Source organism: Oreochromis niloticus, linkage group LG3 (assembly GCF_001858045.2).
Source record: "Oreochromis niloticus isolate F11D_XX linkage group LG3, O_niloticus_UMD_NMBU, whole genome shotgun sequence".
NCBI lineage: Eukaryota > Metazoa > Chordata > Actinopteri > Cichliformes > Cichlidae > Oreochromis > Oreochromis niloticus.
In genome coordinates, this window is record NC_031967.2 from 86,297,711 (window position 1) to 86,314,338 (window position 16,628).

At 38.7% G+C, this 16,628-nt stretch overlaps 1 long non-coding RNA gene across 2 annotated transcripts; it reads right to left on the minus strand.

The window, feature by feature from the left end:
• Positions 1 to 10,401: 10,401 nt before the first annotated feature.
• Positions 10,402 to 15,451, minus strand: LOC112846408 (uncharacterized). 2 transcript variants are annotated; one of them, XR_003219339.1, is made up of 5 exons: positions 15,425 to 15,451; positions 15,207 to 15,264; positions 11,847 to 11,957; positions 10,976 to 11,235; positions 10,402 to 10,459 (listed from the first exon to the last, which is right to left on the minus strand). It is a non-coding gene; the product is annotated as an uncharacterized LOC112846408 (long non-coding RNA). The 2 variants fall into 2 exon arrangements; XR_003219338.1 differs by lacking the exon at positions 15,425 to 15,451 and having other exon boundaries at positions 15,207 to 15,389.
• Positions 15,452 to 16,628: the final 1,177 nt, after the last annotated feature.

Below are 16,628 nucleotides of genomic sequence, written 5' to 3' on the forward strand. Positions count from 1 at the left end.
TTCACTGTGGATGAGTTGGTGTTTTTTTAGGGAACCCTTCCTGGAAAAAGACTTTCCACACAAGTCACAGGTGTGTTTTTTGTCTCTCTTTCTTCTGTGAGGTTTGTCGGCCTCCTGAGAGCGCTGACTTCTCGCTCCATGTTGGTCCTGCAGTGACAGAGATACAAACAGAGGCACTGAGTGAAATGCAGTCGTGGAACAAACTGAACCTTCAAACTCCCTCCATTAACACTAGTTTTAAACCTGAAGGTGGAGTGTGGCACCAAACACCTTAAAGGTCTCTTATCCCCACCTGCTGGTAGTTCTAACACATTACATCCAACCTGCTGTTAAAAATAATTCATGACTGTTTAAACACTAAAATCATGCCCATCCCTCCTGATTACACACACACACACACACACACACACACACACACACACTTATATTATTTTATAATTTATATTATTTTGTTGTTTCCCATTTCCTATTTCTATATTTTGTTATAGTTTTATATATAATCATTTACTGATAATAAATCCTATGTTTGTCGATTTGTTTATAAAAGGAACCCCATTAGCTTCCACAACAGAGGTTGCTCGTCTTCCGTCAAACACTATCACATAAAATATTACACAATAAAGTGGATTCAAGATATCCAGATAATTTGGCTCTTACATCCACAGTTCACAATTGTTAAAATATAAGCAATCAATAATAATAATAATTTAATAATAATATCAATAACACTGAAGCACATTACACAAATTTCAAAACAACTAAAAGTTCTGTAAATCGGCTTTTAAGTGTTCATTGAAGTTTTGAATAGTTGCTAATTCTCTAATTTTATAAGGTAATTTATTCGACTTAAAAGATGCTCTACGTATAACAGTTTTACAAAAAGTTACTTTTAACTTGAGCATTTACTAAATTGCAGTTTGTTGAAAATCGTGTAATATGATTATGTATTTCATCTGGATACTGCATCTGAGCAGAAATAAATGTGGTGTGTTTAACAGAATTGCTTTCTTTATAACTACAAGTAAGCCATAGAATAGCTGGTCAGGATCCAGCTGGTCAACCTTAATCTTACAGAGAATGTGATGATTTTATGGATAATTAAAGTCAGTCATATATCCACAAACACAACAAGCTGAAAGTCAGTGATGCTGCTCGGTTTGCAGTCCTGAATATGACGGCACAAGCAGGATTCACTGCACTGTTAATGTTAGCTATGTTATATTGCTGCCTCTGTTCGGTGGTGTCGAGCCAAACGGACTTTAACGTGTGTTTGAACGAGCTGACGGTTCACTCGTTAAGCTGAAAGAAAGATGCTTTAATCACAGGAGTCACACATGTGTCCACTGCACCATCTGGGAACTCTTCTTGTTTAGCACTCGTAATAACACAAACACTAAATCCTCCTTCTCTTGTGCTGTTTTGTAGCAGTGTGTACACCTGAGACTGTCACCTGTCTGTCTGTCCTGCACTCTCTCTCTGTTTCTTTCTCTCTGATTGTGGAATAAAAGTATGAACATGTATTTATAAGTTACACTTGTGTTTGAATCCTGCAGCTTATCACACATTTGATTTCCATGTGTGACAACTGCAAGTGTCCACAGTGAGGACAGACTGAGGGACCCACTGCTGCACATCACCTGTGAGGCTTTGCACCCCTGATGATCCACCAGGACAAACTCAGCAGTGTGTGAGGAAGAGGAGGAGGAAGAGCCAGCAGCAGCTGATTGATGGAGAGAATAGACAGACTGTTCCCTGTTTGTGAAGGACTGCTAGGAAAGTTTAACATAACTAATTGTCTGTCCTGAATCAGTCTTATTAGGTAATGTTCAAATAATGTTATCATTCCAGTGTTTTCAGTGTGGGAGAAAGTACTCAGGGCCTTCAAGTTACACACTATGAAAGGCAGCAACAAGTTTAATATTCAGAAACCTAAAGTATGTATCAGCAGCAGAATGGAGCTAAAAATAAATGTTTGTTTCAGTTCTATGAAGCTTTGAGTATTTTGGATTAGTAGCACTGCTGTGTTTGTTGCATCATATTGCTGTAATTGTTTATATGCTTTATATATTCTGAGCTAAATTGATCTATAGTGTTACATCATATTCTGTAAGGATGTTATGTGTTTGTATACTTTCTGCCCAGTTTGACCCATTTAGCAGAAGTCAGCCTGTTTAAGGCTCTGATATCTATTCTGTATGACTTAAAGCAGTTATGACATGGTCTGATGTTCTCACCCAATAAAGGGATATTTCATATATCAGTCTACTCTTTGTTTATTAGAAACAGTTTTCACAGCTCGTACATTTTCTTTTTACACATATATGTAAGCACTGGGTCAAATTTAGTAATGCCAACATATTAGATGAACAATATTTGTCTCTTATGTATAATACATCTATATATACACTGTCAGAGATACTTGTCTTTGAGTGAAGATTTAAGGTGATAGGAAATATAAATAACTGCAACTTTAATCTTTGACCGAGAGTTCAAGCTCACTGCTGTAATATGTCCTGTAAAATATGTGTGTGTTATATATATATATATATATCTGACAATACATATAATATTGGCCATTTTATATTTACATTACCACAGTGAGATGATTTTAGTCTCATGAACAACATGAGCTAATTGTTATTTACTAGCTAATCTTAAATGACTGTTCAGTACAGATATGAAGGCCAACAATCATGTTTCACAGTCCTGTGGTCTCAGCCTCAGATACTTGTTAAATCACACAAAGCTCATGTAGAAACAAATGAACAAAATATGTTCTCCTTCATTTCTGTCAAACAAAGCTGTATGAAACGTTTTCAGCTGTTAGTATCATGGTTGCTAGGCAACCTGGGCAGCATGATGGAGGCTAGACCGTCCCATTTCACAAGCCTCTTACTTCCAGCCTTAGCGGTCTTTGAGTACGCGGCCCTTGAGGACCGTTGAGGCTGCGTACTTTAAGGCTGCAGAACCTGAATTGGGATACAGGCATGATGATCTCCAGCCTTGTGCTCGTCAACATTCTCACCTGAGTTAAGAAGACGATTACTGAAATGGTCTCAGCAGGTCCTTTAATGACAGCAATGAAATGCAGTGGTAAGGGTTTTTTGGGATTAAGTTCATTTTCATGGCAAAGAAGGACGATGCAATTCATCTGATCACTCTTCAGAACATTCTGGAGTGAATGCAAATTGCTATTAGAAAAACTTAAGCAGCAACTTTTCCAATTTCCAATATTTATGCAATTCTCAAAACCTGTATAACCTCTTTTTAAGTTTTGTGGATATTATACATGGTTGTGCTCAGGATGTGTCGGCCAATTTCCACTGGAAATGCCTTTTATACATTTATTTTATTTTTACTCTATTTAATTTGTAAAATATGTATATACACACTCACTCACACACACGTAGACATACATATTAAGTATACACATTCAGTAATATGCATACACTCTTATATTGTACATATATTTATTCATATAATTCTCAGATTTAGCCATCCTTATATCTGCTTGTTTCATGTTATTGTATTTTTGCACACCTCTGTTGCTTGTGAAGCTCACACACAAGAATTTCACTCACATGTTCTGTACCAATGTACCTGCACATGTGACGTGACAATAAAAGTGATTTGATTTGATTTTACTTAAACTGTCAGCAAGCAATTTGCATTTGCACTGTTAAATTTTTATATAACTTTAATGCATATAAAAAACAGCTGCTTGTTGAAGTGAAAATACATTGATGGATTTTTTATAAAGTTGTGGAGTTGTAAAGTATTTTGTCTCGTGTCAATTATATCGTCAGTTATATTGTTATCACAAATTTTCAATTGTATATGGTGATAAATATTTCTGGTCATATCGCCCTGCTCTGTCACCTTCTGTGTTGAGCTCATTGTTTCCTCTGTAGTGGCTGAGCTGAGTCCAAGTAGCTGAAAATGTTCCTCTGCTGCTCCGTCAGACTCTTCTCCTCCTGCTGATCAGCTGGGACACAAAACACATCTTTGTTAGGCTCCACACTGCACTGAAGAGTCAAAATATGTTCACCTGACAAGTAAAAGAACACATTTTTGCTTCCCGAGGTGGGAAACTTATTGGAAAGAAACACAAAAGCTTTGAGCACTGATACCTGGCATTGCTGGCATTGAAAGATGCAATGCCAGCAATGAGGCTTGTCAAGACTAAAACCAATCATTAAGTAAAGACAACTAACCCCCACCACGATTTTTGGATACGGGCAACCGCCCGTGTCGACCGTATCAAAAAGCGCTACTGTGTGTGTCACAAGTCAATCTGGCTGTAGGCTATGGTACTTGGCCAGAGGTGGCGCTGGTTGACTCGACTCCATTTGAGTGCACACAAAGTAAATTGCAGGCTTTAGTTGTGCAGCGAAAATGAAAATCGCCCGTATCAAAAACAGCTACTGCCTATACTACTGTGCTGTGATGTCGCTCGTAAGGGTGAAACTCATTGTGAAACGTTTGAGAACCCCTGCTACAGAACAATGGAGATTTCCCTTATATGGTAACACCTGCAACTCACGTGACAATACTGATGCTTGAGAGCGCGCGTGTGATGCAAGTATGTGTAGAGTGTTGAGCGCGTGATCAGTGGTGAGAAAAGCAACTCACGAAACTTGACCTTTCTATACTCGTGGCTCACTTGCACTTCTAATCTGTTCGTTTGCACACTTACACACACACAGCTGTGGTTTCCTGTTTTGCTACACTCTGGAGAGCCTCGCCTTCAACGGTCTTCTCTCACAGAGAGCAACAGAAAACTTCATTCAGAAAACTTCGAAAAACTCGAGATTGACTGAACTCAGTTCAAAGTTACCTTGAAACTTACCTTTACATGTGAGAGGTAGTGATGGTCCGCTTGAAGCTGACGCCCCGGTGCTTGTGTCAAAAAGATCAACAGCTGTTTCAGAAGCACTGTGTCGAGGATTTATTCGTTTGGCAAGAGTCACGTGATTAGTGACGTCTGAAGCTTCGTTTAGAACGTACCTTTTTTTTTTAATTGAACTTTATTGAAACACAATGAGTATACAACATACAAACAGATGAAGTTTACAAAAGAACAGAACATGAACATACAAAATGAGGGGTAAAAAAATTATCTTATGAGTACGCGCAAAAATCAACATATATATAAATATATATATTGTTCTGAGAGGCTTTTTGTTGGTTGAGTCTGAAATTGATTGTATGTACAATTCCATATCCTTATAAAAAGGCAGAAATATGGTGTTTTATTAATAAACTTACATTTATGTATAAAAAATTTAGCATATACAATTTATCATAAAAAACATTTATCATTTTTCCTGGAGAACTTAAAGAAACAGAATTAAACATTTTCCATCATTAAGAAAACTCCCTTAAATATGGACAATAACAAAACTACTAAATTCCTTCCAGAATCTCTGTGTAGAGGAACAGTACCAAAAAAGTTGTGTCACAGTTTCTGGATGATCCCCACAGAAAGTTCAATTAGTATTTATGTCTCTTTTCAATTTTACCATATAGTCACTGGCGTGCACAGATAGAGACGAGGTGGTGCTGAAGCACTTGCCCTTTTGCCCTCAGTCCAAAAAAGTGCCCTTTTGAAAGACGTGATTTTGTTTTTTTTAAAGCTGCGCGATTTAAAAAGGTGTGAAAATAATGGCTTGATTTGTGCCCCTTCTTCAAAGACACCCGAACCCTGTCGCTTTTTCACTGTCACCGTGTCACGTGAACACGCTTGCAGTTCATTTGTTGTGAGGCGTGTAGCAGCGGCATGACATAGGACTACTTGGAGTAGGCATAGTAGGCTAACTATAGCGACTGGGAGCCACGGCGGACAACACGGCAGCTCTTTCCCTTCCCAACCAGTCAGGTAACCCATGAATCGAGTGAAATTATTCTGTTTGCCCTCTAAGACCAACCTGCAATTGTTTTGTTGTGAAGTAGCCTGTCAGAAACTGCACATGACAAACTTTGCCAGCTTGCCCCCTCCATCCATCCATATGGATAAACAAAAAAACGACACATTTAAAATGTAACCTAAACCATTTAGGCAACCCCACTCTCCATCAATTCCGACCTTTTTGCATACACTATTGAAAATATCACGTTATGCTATAGGCTACATGCCGTTAGGCAGAGGGCTCTTTTGAGCCCATTTTTCGTTACAAATTTTAGGATGATCTCACGGAAATCTGTGAATAAATACAAAGTTTTCAAACTGAAGTCAGTGACGGGAAGACATCACACTTTTTAGAGATGGAACTGCAGAAAAACCTAAAACCTTGACATGATTATGAATAATAGAATTATGGACGTTTCTCCGTTTTTGTGGATTAGCCTTTCCATAACTAACGTCAACTACTGTCCTACTTTGGTAAGATTGAAATTAATGTCTTTGACTGTCTTTAGTAGGTGTCTCCTGTGAGAAAGTTAGAACACCGTCCAACTGTCTAAAGATGCAGTCTTTAGCCTAACTGGTTGTTACTGACTCAGCGATGCTCGCAGACATTTACGCACTGTGTTGTGACCTGATTGTGACAGAACAGTGACGTTGTTATTGGTAGTTTGAAGGGTACGGTGTTGGGGGTGGTGCATGTTAAAAGTTTTGAGAAGCACTGGTTAGACATGTTAATTTTTTTTGGTGTAACATATTGGCAACATTAACACATTAATTTGCTAAAGGAAAAATAGGCAGTTCCCAGTTGCCTGTGAAAACGACCATTCTGCCCTGTTCTTGTAATGACCACAGTCAGTCTTATTCGTTCTCATACATTTTGGTCTATTTATTTACTAATTTCAGCAAGCATAATGCCTAGGAAAGAGAGGCTGAGAAAGGAGAAAGAAAGGGATCTACAACAGGCAGCCCAGGGAAGCAGTTCTCTGCTCTCCTGGATGAAAGCAAAGGAAAATGAAGATGAAAGGTCAGAGTCAAGGGCAGAGTCAGGTTCTATTTTAATGTTTTAATGTAACCTGCTCCTTGCAGTTAATTCTATTGAAAAATCTTAAAAGCTGTTCACACTTAGTTTTTAATGAACTTAATCAGCAGGCATTGAGCTAACTATTATTTTGTACCTACGAAAGTTATTTCTATGTTACAAGACTTGCAGTATGGGTTATTATTAAAACTATCTGTTTAAGCTTATTATTATGATAAATAATAATACTATTATTATTATTATTGTTCCATTGTAGTCAGTCACAGCAGGGAAGCAGCTCTACGCCATCTACCAGCATAGCAGAAGAGGGAGATATAGAAACAGATGAAGCCGCGACCAATGCAGCAACAGGTTCAGTTAGGCCTACAGACACTGATGTAGTGCTCTCTGAAGACCACAATGAGGAAGAACAGATCGATCACATAATGTCAAAGTTAGCAGCTTTACAATACCCAACAGATCCAACACACATCCATACATTTAAAATAAAGCGCAATGACAGATACGTTTCAATGTGCTGCAATGTGGGCCCATGTCAGCCTGATATACCTTACCCAAAAACTGAGGGGAGATCATTCCAGAAACAGTGGTTTTCTGCTAATGTGTGGCTGGAATACTCACCCACTGCTAATTCAATGCATTGTTTTAGTTGTCGGCTTTTCCTCTCGGATGAAAAATATAAAAGCAGAACAGCCTGGACAACTGATGGCATCAGAAAGTGGAGTACTGCTCTTGAAAAAATCAAACAACACTCCAGCGCAGAGATGCACATGACAAGCATGGTTAGATGGATCAATTTCCAGAAAAAGGCCCTTCAGTCTGCATTTGATGTTTCAGACGTAAAAGGGGTGGAAGTTAGAGAGCGAGAGAGGCAGACAAACAAAGAAATCCTGACAAGATTAATTGACCTAACAGTGTATCTTGCACGTCAGGGACAAGCATTCCGAGGTCATGATGAGAGTGAGTCCAGTGATAACCGTGGCAATTTTCGTGAATTAGTCAATGTATTTTCCCGATAGTGTGCTGAAAATGCATTTGGAAAAAATTGCCACAGTTAAAGCCACCAAGACAAGGCCCCAGGTGTCACTGCTTTCCAACAGAAGTCAAAATGACATCATTGCAGCACTAGGAACTTACATCAGGAAGGAGATACAACGTGAAATAAAAGAGGCTGAAATGTATTCCATTCTACTTGATGAAACCTCTGATGTTTCACACAAAGAGCAAGTGTCATTTGTTGTGCGATATTTTCATCATATGCAAATAAAGGAGAGATTCATCGAAGTGTGCAATGTTGATACAACTACAGGCCAGGAGCTGGAGAATACAGTGTTCTTGCTTCTGCAAAAGAATGGCCTAGAGATGAAGAACATGTATGGTCAAGGCTATGATGGAGCAGCCAACATGAGTGGCATGTATAAAGGTCTCCAAGCTAGAATCCGTGCACACAATGAGAAGGCCCTCTATGTGCACTGCAAAGCCCATTGCCTCAATTTGGTACTAGTGGAGGCATCAAAGTCCAGCAAGCATTTTGTGACATTTTTCAACTTGGTGGAGAAATTGTATGCCTTTTGCTCAGGCTCCCCAAAGCGTCATGCTGCCTTGGTCAAATTTCAGGAGTCTCTCTTTCCTGGACAACGTGTTATGGAGCTCCAGCAGCTGTCAGATACTCGAATATGGAAGAAATATAGTATCATCAGAATCCAACTATTTTTAGACATTGAATTTATAACACTGAATTTTTATCCTCCAAATTTCCCTGCAAAAAATATTCACCTGCAAAAATTCACCTGCAAAAAATTCACCTGCAAAAATTCACCTGCAAAAATTCACCTGCAAAAAATTCAACTGCAAAAATTCACCTGCAAAAAATTCAACTGCAAAAATTCGCCTGCAAAAAATTCACCTGCAAAAAATTCACCTGCAAAAGTGATGACCTTAAATGACCCAAGCCAGAGCAATCAGCACTAGATCGAGTCGAGCGGCTCTCAGCCAATTAAATTACGCTGTTTGATCACATGACACCGTTAGCCAGCAGTGTGTCTCCTAGAAGATAGCTGTTTAGAGGTGAGTGATTAAGGCTGTATCCCAATTCAGGGTCTGCAGCCTTAAAGTACGCAGCCTCAACGGTCCTCAAGGGCCGCGTACTCAAAGACCGCTAAGGCCGGAAGTAAGAGGCTTGTGAAATGGGACGGTCTAGCCTCCGTCGCGCTTCCCAGGTTGCCTAGCAACCATAACACCAACCGCTGAAAACGTTTCATACAGCTTTGCTTGACAGAAATGAAGGAGAACATATTTTGTTCGTGTGTTTGTCTATATACGAGCTTTGTGTGATTTAATAAGTATCTGAGGCCGAGACCACAGGACTGTAAAACATGATTGTTGGCCTTCATTTCTGTACTGAACAGTCATTTAAGATTAGCTAGTAAATAACAATTAGCTAATATTGTTCATGAGACTAAAGTCAGTGTAAATATGATATGGCCAATATTATAGTTATTATATTAATCATAAGTTATTACAGCAGTGAGTTTGAACTCTCAAATCAAATAACTTCTATTGTCACATCACATGTGAGTGAAATTCATGCGAGTGAACTGTGTCAAATACTGAGCTTCAGTAAAGATTCACGTTCCAGTTATTTATAAGTCCTATCACCTTAAATCTTCACTCAAAGACAAATATCTTTGACAGTGCATATATAGGTGTATTATATATAAGAGACAAATGTTGTTCGTTTAATATGTTGGCATTACTAAATTTGGCTCAATGCTTACATATATGTGTAAAAAGAAAATGTACGAGCTGTGAAAACTGTTTCTAATAAACAAAGAGTAGACTGATATATGAAATATTCCTTTATTGGGTGAGAAAATCAGACCATGTCATAACTGCTTTAAGGCTGACTTCTGCTAAATGGGTCAAACTGGGCAGAAAGTAAACAAACACATAACATCCTTATAGAATATGATGTAACACTATAGATCAACTTACCTCAGAATATATAAAGCATATAAACAATTACAGCAATATGATGCAACAAACACAGCAGTGCTACTAATCCAAAATACTCAAAGCTTCATAGAACTGAAACAAACATTTATTTTTAGCTCCATTCTGCTGCTGATACATACTTTAGGTTTCTGAATATTAAACTTGTTGCTGCCTTTCATAGTGTGTAACTTGAAGGCCCTGAGTACTTTCTCCCACACTGAAAACACTGGAATGATAACATTATTTGAACATTACCTAATAAGACTGATTCAGGACAGACAATTAGTTATGTTAAACTTTCCTAGCAGTCCTTCACAAACAGGGAACAGTCTGTCTATTCTCTCCATCTGTCAGCTGCTGCTGGCTCTTCCTCCTCCTCTTCCTCACACACTCCTGAGTTTGTCCTGGCGGATCATCAGGGGTGCAAAGCCTCACAGATGATGTGCAGCAGTGGGTCCCTCAGTCTGTCCTCACTCTGGACACTTGCAGTTGTCACACATGGAAATCAAATGTGTGATAAGCTGCAGGATTCAAACACAAGTGTAACTTATAAATACATGTTCATACTTTTATTCCACAATCAGAGAGAAAGAAACAGAGAGAGAGTGCAGGACAGACAGACAGGTGACAGTCTCAGGTGTACACACTGCTACAAAACAGCACAAGAGAAGGAGGATTTAGTGTTTGTGTTATTACGAGTGCTAAACAAGAAGAGTTCCCAGATGGTACAGTGGACACGTGTGTGACTCCTGTGATTAAAGCATCTTTCTTTCAGCTTAACGAGTGAACCGTCAGCTCGTTCAAACACACGTTAAAGTCCGTTTGGCTCGACACCACCGAACAGAGGCAGCAATATAACATAGCTAACATTAACAGTGCAGTGAATCCTGCTTGTGCCGTCATATTCAGGACTGCAAACCGAGCAGCATCACTGACTTTCAGCTTGTTGTGTTTGTGGATTTATGACTGACTTTATCCATAAAATCATCACATTCTCTGTAAGAGAATCAATGAGTACTAAAAATGTGCACCTTTACCTGTGTGTTTTCTGGAACAGGAACAGGGTGATATCTGTGACCCAACTCCCACAGCTGGTTGGGACTCATGTTGTTTTCTGTCCCATCCACTGCAAAATGTATTAAAATCATCCTCCAGTCGAGAAAGAAAGATGTAATGGCAGCAAAAGAGGTGTGCAGCATTTGAAATGTCAAGAAGGCCTTCTTCCTCAAGGTTGTGAAGAACATCGTAGTAAATGCATGTAACGGCCACCCAGAGGTCTCTCCACAGTCGCTCTATTCTGAAATAATATACAAAAAATATTTAATTAGGTATGGCCTTTCTTTGGTGTGTATGAGAAATTCCCTGCTTGTTTCTAACCCTACATGAAATGTGTGCATGACAACAGTAATAATATATTATCAGGGCATGTAGGAAGGACCCAGGCATATCACTTAAAAGGTGCCAAAAGGGTTGTAATGATCAGTGGCAATACATGAGATGACAACCAGACCATTAACACAGAATGAACATTCAGGGAAGGAAGTAACAGACTGGAAAAGGTGTGTGAATAACTAAAAATAGGGCAGAGTCCTGAAGGCTCTTTGGGGTTTGTAGGACCTGTCCAATATTTTCTTCCTTGAGGGGTAAATAACGGAAATTGAAAGAAACAACAACAACAACAACAACAACAACAAAAAAAAAAAAAAAAAAAAAAAACCTGACACATATCACACAATATATCCTGCTGGATAGGGCACTGTTCTCTAAAGGCATTTTACTATAAAACTTTTTTCATAAAACTATACCCTTTAAATGTTTATGTATTTTTAAATAATGGAAATAAAGCTGCAACACCTTCCATCTTATGTCAGAAACATTTGAGGTTGACAGTATTTTATGAGAACAAACCTTTGATTGTGCACACTCATTCCTGAAATGAAACTGCCTCTTCCTGTGCCACGAACAGTAAACATCAGCTGTGCAACCTCCACATTTTCCCATCCGTGGTTGCCACGAACCCTGAAAACAAAGAAAAGTACCTCAAAACATTCGAAGCTTTAAACAAACTTAGATCCGATAATAAAGAACAACATATGCCTTAATCAGAGTGTTTTAAAAAAAAATGTAAAAGAATCCTTAAAATCTTTGATTGCTACTGCTCTAGAAGGCATAAAAAAAATTGTCTCATGAATGCACTTTCCAGCATGTGTCAGTATGAAGTTTAATTTAACACAGCTGTTAAAACATTTTTCAGGATTTACCGGGTTGGTAACAATTATTTAGATTTATTGAATTTATAGGAAATTACACAAGTGCCATCTTGTATCATTATGATCTGTGTAAAGAGACAATTTTAAGAATATTTTTGCAAAAATACGTTAAAGTTGGAAGTAATTGGCCGATGTTCCACTCTTGAAGATCAGCTGTGCCCATTTGTTGCACATTGTGGGAATGGAGAAGTTGAGGCCCTTGCAGGCTACCCACAATTTTCCCCAAACTGAGCGACCCAGCTAATTCAACACCTTTACCAAGCAGTGCTGTTATGTAATTGGATACAAGGGGTGAGATAGTAATATTTTCCCTCCTTGATTGTAGCTCCCTGACATTACAAGGGAAATCATTTTATGATGTCGGGTTCAGTGTTACACCAGGATTTCAAATACAGTATCATCATCAATAAGAATTAGTATTAGCATTTCAGAATTGTAGGTAACCACTTTTAAATGCCATAGACTACTTATTTGTTTAATTTGATGTATTCTCTCTAGGAGAGCGCAGAGGGAATATCCCGTTTAACTTATGCTATCTGTTTAAGTTTAGATAGTATTTGTAAAGATATTGACCATATCCTTTTCTGAAAGTGTGGATATAATGGATGGGGTAAGGTACTGTCATGCCACAACTTTATAGTTGTTAAATTCTGGGTACAAGTATACATGCCCATCTTGTACATGTTTTTTAATATTATTATCATCATCATCATCATCATCATCACCATCCTACCCTAATTACATGTTTCTTTTAATCAGGTTATGCTGTTTTAATGACTTTACAGTATAATTTACATTGTGTTCCTTCAATTTTCCCTAATTGTATGTTATATTAATCCCATATTTCCGTTTTAATATTTCTAATGTTTGCATTGTTTTCTTCACTGCCTGGGGCCTGTTCTTCGTACCTCGCTTACTACATCCAAGATCAAATGACACATCCAAGATCAAATCATCGCGCTAACCGTGAGCTCGCTAATCCGGTTCTCCGAACGCACCTGTTGTTGACGATTAGTACAGCTGGATGAAGTAATCTGAGATCACTGGGTGGCTTAAAAGGGGCTACGCATCGATAGTAGAAACATTGATCGGCAATCCTCTGATTGGTCGGCGAAGATGTCGAAGGAGCGCGCTCAGTATTTTACGGCAGCAGACCAAGAACTCTTGATTGAGGGATTTCAGGAGTTTCAGAGTTTAATTAAAACGCAGGAGAACACTGCAAAGGCTGCGAAAGCAAGGAGAGAGGGCTGGCAGAAAGTTGATCCATGATATTACATTAGATCATGTGATATTATATTATACCACATTATATTATATTACATTATATCCTCTTTCACATTAGAGCCACAACAGGACCCACTAGAACATGGGAAAAAGTAAAAGTGAAATATAAGAACATTCCACAGAATGGTAATATTTATCACTTATATTGCTTTTAGTCTATGACATGAGACCCTGAAATAATCTGTTTGTTTGTTTATAACAGCAACCAAGAAAAGGGCAGAGCAAATAAAGACAGGTGGTGGTCCTGCACCCCCTCGCCACACCCCTTTTTGTACTGTGACATTTATTGACACTGTGGGGTTTTTTGTGTGTAGTTTGACATAACACACCATCACTTTTACCTTTTCCCATGCAAGGGGTGACTGAAGCATAGCATGCACAGTAAGTCGGGAGTAAGTATATACAGTACAGTAAGTATATATATATATATATATATATATATATATGAGAGAGAGAGAGAGAGAGAGAGTAAATAATACCCTCTCGGGAGAATAGATATCTCTCTATGAGCACACCGTCGCGCTGAGCTAAAGGATCCCGTCTATCCCGCAATATCCGCTAAATTCTGTAAACTCTCCTTATCAATCTTGCACCTTCCTTGCTCGCGTACAAACGGACAGGACATGGCTGCGACAGACTTCCCAAATCCACCTTCGCTTTTATAGTCGTGGTCTCTCATCTTGATTGCACGTAGTAATTTACTATTACTACTCTAAACTATGAATTACATCTGACATGATCTACTACATGTAATAGAATGATTAATAATACATTTCCCTTTTTTTCGGAAATGACCTGTATGTATCTGTATGAAATCAATAAAAGCATCAAATGCTGCATTATCTTTAGTTACACTGATAATATTTATTTATGGTAAAACAGTGGCGAAATATCGCTGTTGCTTTCATATAACTGCAGCGGACATACCTGAGTGGCCGCGATCTAATCCTGTTTACATAAAGTAAACCTGCTCCCGAGCAGGCTTACTCTTACGGATCGGTTGCTATGACAGCAAGTCCCAGATGAGCTTCGGAGAACCGAACGATCCAAGATCACGCCAAATCGTCAACATTCAAATCCGGCTAACTTACTTAGCGAGGTACGAAGAACAGGCCCCTGGTCTGCCTCTGTCTCGCCTGTATGGATGCATTTACACCTAAATTTCCCCAACAAATGATGTTTTAATTCACCACTATTCCAGTGAAACACGAGTCTCCCATCTTCCTGCTACCGGTCTCGAGTTTTTGTTCACCAAAGCACACACCAACATCATACTGACGGACGTATCACTGCCCTATTCCCGCCTCGTCTGACCGTGTTTTGTGGCTTTGGTTCACTTCACCTCACTCTTCCCCATTCTTGTCATTAAATCAGGCCGTTCTGCAACCATGGCAGCCATTCACTCTATGGCTTTATTCATGGTGTATTTTACCCCTTCACCCAACGCCGTTCTCGTTTCCCACATTATATTTGCAGTGTTCGTCTATCTATCAATATCTGCGGAGTATGGTTTTGTACCGAGTATCCTATTTTGTAGAGCACAGCATGTAAAGGTTAGCTCGGTTAGCAGGATGCTAGCATGTAGCGCTTAGTGAGACACGCATCAGACGAGTTGAGCAAAGACCCCGTCTGTGTACCTTATACGTGACCAACGGATTTAAATAAAATTAACGTTTCAAAAGACAAACTTGAAGATAAAACATAATATACTTACCGGAGAACCGCCAGGGTTTGCCGCTGCCATCTTGCCGCTCCTGAATTCAAAACTGCCTCTGCAGACAGGCAGGGGAGGCGCGGAAATGTTCGTTGAGTTAGTCAAACGTTTTCCTCAGTTCGAGTAGATGATAAAATAAAAGAAAAATGAATGGGATTTTAAGTAGGACTAGGCATTCTGTAATGATCTCTATTTAGGAGAAAAACTTAATCACTCACCTCTAAACAGCTATCCTAGGAGACACACTGCTGGCTAACGGTGTCATGTGATCAAACAGCGTAATTTAATTGGCTGAGAGCCGCTCGACTCGATCTAGTGCTGATTGCTCTGGCTTGGGTCATTTAAGGTCATCACTTTTGCAGTTGAATTTTTGCAGGCGAATTTTTGCAGGTGAATTTTTTGCAGGTGAATTTTTTGCAGGTGAATTTTTGCAGTTGAATTTTTTGCAGGTGAATTTTTTGCAGGTGAATTTTTGCAGGTGAATTTTTTGCAGGTGAATATTTTTTGCAGGGAAATTTGGAGGATAAAAATTCAGTGTTATAAATTCAATGTCTAAAAATAGTTGGATTCTGATGATACTATATTTCTTCCATACCTTTACGGGAAAAGGATTTTTGTTTGTTCTGTCTCACTAAGGCGCTGTGGGGGGCATGCTTTACACACATACAGATGTGTTAATACATAAATGTTAATACAGTTTGTTAATACTTATTAACAAATGCAGAAAATAAAGTTTGTTTAAAAACAGTTAAATGAAAGACTGGAGTCTGTACTGATATACTGAATATTTGCTGCTGTTATCATATTATTAGATATTTATTATGATACATTTATTTATGACACATGTTTATTTATCACGGTTAAAGCGCTGGAATGTGTGACCAAGGACCCTAAACAGCATGCTCATTTAAATTGTGACAAACTGTGACAAACTGTAAATGTGGGTGAAAAATTCAGTTGGATTGTCTCCAATTTTAACAGCTCAACAATGTTCTCTTATAAATTTTACTACACAAAGGAATTCTGTAATAAAGTCCTTTAAGCCAAATTAATACTTTTATGAAATCAATTTTAAAACAGTGAATGCCAATTTTTATTTCGTGCACGTTAGTTAATTAAAACACAAAGGGTGTTGTTAGGCAGAAAAGCAGCTCCAGCATCCACATTACTGACATCCACCAGTATTACCTCATGAGGAGCTGGAGCATTTCTTAGGCACAAATGCATAACCTTGTATGAGTAACTCTGGACGAAAGCAATGACTTTAGTGATGTGTCGGTCGCGAACGAAACTCATCTTAGAGCCGAATTTTTTTTTTCCTTTCTCTCACCCTCTCTCTCGCACTTTTTTTCCGCTTCACTCCGCACGTGAGCCTTGTGCTTGCGCTGAGCAGAGGGGGGAGGGGCGGTAGTTACACTGGCA